The sequence below is a fragment of the Maylandia zebra genome, linkage group LG9, assembly GCF_041146795.1.
Source record: "Maylandia zebra isolate NMK-2024a linkage group LG9, Mzebra_GT3a, whole genome shotgun sequence".
NCBI classification, from domain to species: domain Eukaryota; kingdom Metazoa; phylum Chordata; class Actinopteri; order Cichliformes; family Cichlidae; genus Maylandia; species Maylandia zebra.
The window spans coordinates 4,862,256-4,864,505 of NC_135175.1; the positions used below are offsets into that span (position 1 = coordinate 4,862,256).

The 2,250-nt window shown below is 43.2% G+C and overlaps 1 pseudogene; it reads left to right on the plus strand.

Annotated features, from left to right (window-relative positions):
* The first annotated feature begins 517 nt into the window (after positions 1-517).
* Positions 518-1,797, plus strand: LOC143420545 (general transcription factor II-I repeat domain-containing protein 2A-like; annotated as a pseudogene).
* The last annotated feature ends 453 nt before the right edge of the window (positions 1,798-2,250 follow it).

Consider the following 2,250-nt stretch of genomic DNA (forward strand, 5'->3'; position numbering starts at 1 on the left):
GTGGCGGGAGTTGAAAGTTGCTCGGCGACAGCCCCAAAACATCACTGCTCTCGAGAAGATCTGCATGGAGGAATGGGCCAAAATACCAGCTACTGTGTGTGCAAACCTGGTAAAGACCTATAGTAAACGTTTGACCTCTGTTATTGCCAACAAAGGTTATGTTACAAAGTATTGAGTTGTATTTTTGTTATTGACCAAATACTTATTTTCCACCCTGATTTACGAATAAATTCTTTACAAATCCTACCATGTGGATTCATGGATTTTTTTTTTTCACATTCTGTCTCTCACAGTTGAAGTGTACCTCTGGTGCAAATTACTGACCTCTGTCATCATTTTAGGTGGGGGAACTTGCACAATCGATGGCTGACTAAATACTTTTTTCCCCCACTGTATTTTGTGCCCGGAGACGAATGACAAATTTGAGAAAATCAGTTTATCACGGCGGACAGTGACTAGCCGTGTAGAACTAATAGATGAAGATATCACCAGCATATTAAACAAAAAGGCGAAGTCATTCACTTTTTATTCTTTAGCACTGGATGAAAGCAACGATGTCAAAGACACTGCTCAGCTCCTCATTTTTATCCGAGGAATCAACAAAACTTTTGAAATAACGGAGGAGTTTTTGACAATGGAGTCTCTGAAAGGACAAACACGGGGAGAGGACTTGTTTGAACGAGTGTCTGCTGCCATCGAAAACATGAAGCTTCCCTGGAGTAAGCTTGTTAACGTCACCACAGATGGATCTCCGAATTTAACGGGAAAAAACGTTGGCCTGCTCAGGAGAATCCAGAATAAAGTGAAAGATGAAAACCCTGACCAGGATGTCATTTTCCTCCACTGCATCCTCCACCAGGAATCTCTATGTAAATCGGTGTTACAGCTGAATCATGTTGTGAATCCTGTGGTGAAACTCGTCAACTTCAGCACCGTCAGTTCATTGCGTTCCTGGAGGAAACTGATGCGGATCACCAGGACCTGCTTTATCACTCCTGTGTTCGCTGGTTGAGTTTGGGCGAAGTGTTTCAACAAGTGTGGGAGCTCAAAGAGGAGATTGGCGTGTTTTTGGAGCGGCAGGGGAAGACTGATGAATTTCCTGAGCTGAGCAACAACAGCTGGATGTGTGACTTTGCGTTTGCTACGGACGTATTTTCACACTTGAATGAGCTCAACGTGAAACTGCAGGGGAAGGAGCTGTTTGTGCATGACATGCACACAAACGTGAAAGCCTTCAAATCCAAGCTGGCTTTATTCTCTAGGCAGATTTTGAACAAGTCATTCACTCATTTTCCTACACTAGCCACGCTGAAAGAGGCCGGAGCAAAAGTAAAGAAATACAGTGAGTCACTGGATGCACTGCACGGAGAATTCTGCCGTCGGTTTTTGGATTTCGATAAAATTGACAAGTCACTCCAATTGGTGGCCTTTCCTCTGTCACAAGACCCCGAAACAGCTCCAGAGGAGCTTCAGCTCAAACTCATCGACCTTCAGTCCGACCCTGCCTTAAAAGAGAAGTTCAGCTCTCTGAAACTAAATGACTTCTATGCTTCACTCAATGATGCCGCGTTTCCAAATCTAAGGCGAAAAGCGCAGATGATGTTGGCTTTGTTCGGCTCTACCTTCGTGTGTGAACGGACATTCAGCGTCATGAACATCAACATCAACAAAGCCAGCCACAGATCCAAGTTAACAGACCTACACCTCAGATCCATCCTGAGAATCGCCACAACAAAACTAACTCCAGACTTTGATGCGCTGGCTAAAAAAGGAGACCAACAACACTGCTCCCATTAAAATGTGTGTCTCTCCGTGATACGCACGTTGTTAAAATGAACAGTGCGCGCAGATCAAATATAACGCTTCACAGACTGACTTGCTGCAATTGTTTTGTTCTTGCACTGGTCGTTGTTGACTTTTGGCACCGGGGAAACAAATTGAATAAAAGGAACAGGACAAGTACATCTGCATCTCCTACCATTTTTGAGAAAAAAAAAAAAGAGAGAGTCAGAAGGAGAGTGATGGTGATATCCTGAAGGATAACAGAACCATCAGTGCTTTAAAATAAAAATGTTCATTTATTTGATTTTCAGTGTTTAAAGACTCATTTCGAAGTCAGAGATTTTATTGTAACGCTTTTCTTCATTTAAATGCTGGAGCCACAGCTGTAAAGCTGCTGGTCATGATGTCGTTTTGGATATGTGGTGAGAGGGAAACATGAAGATGAAACCAGGAGATGTCCTTACTGGA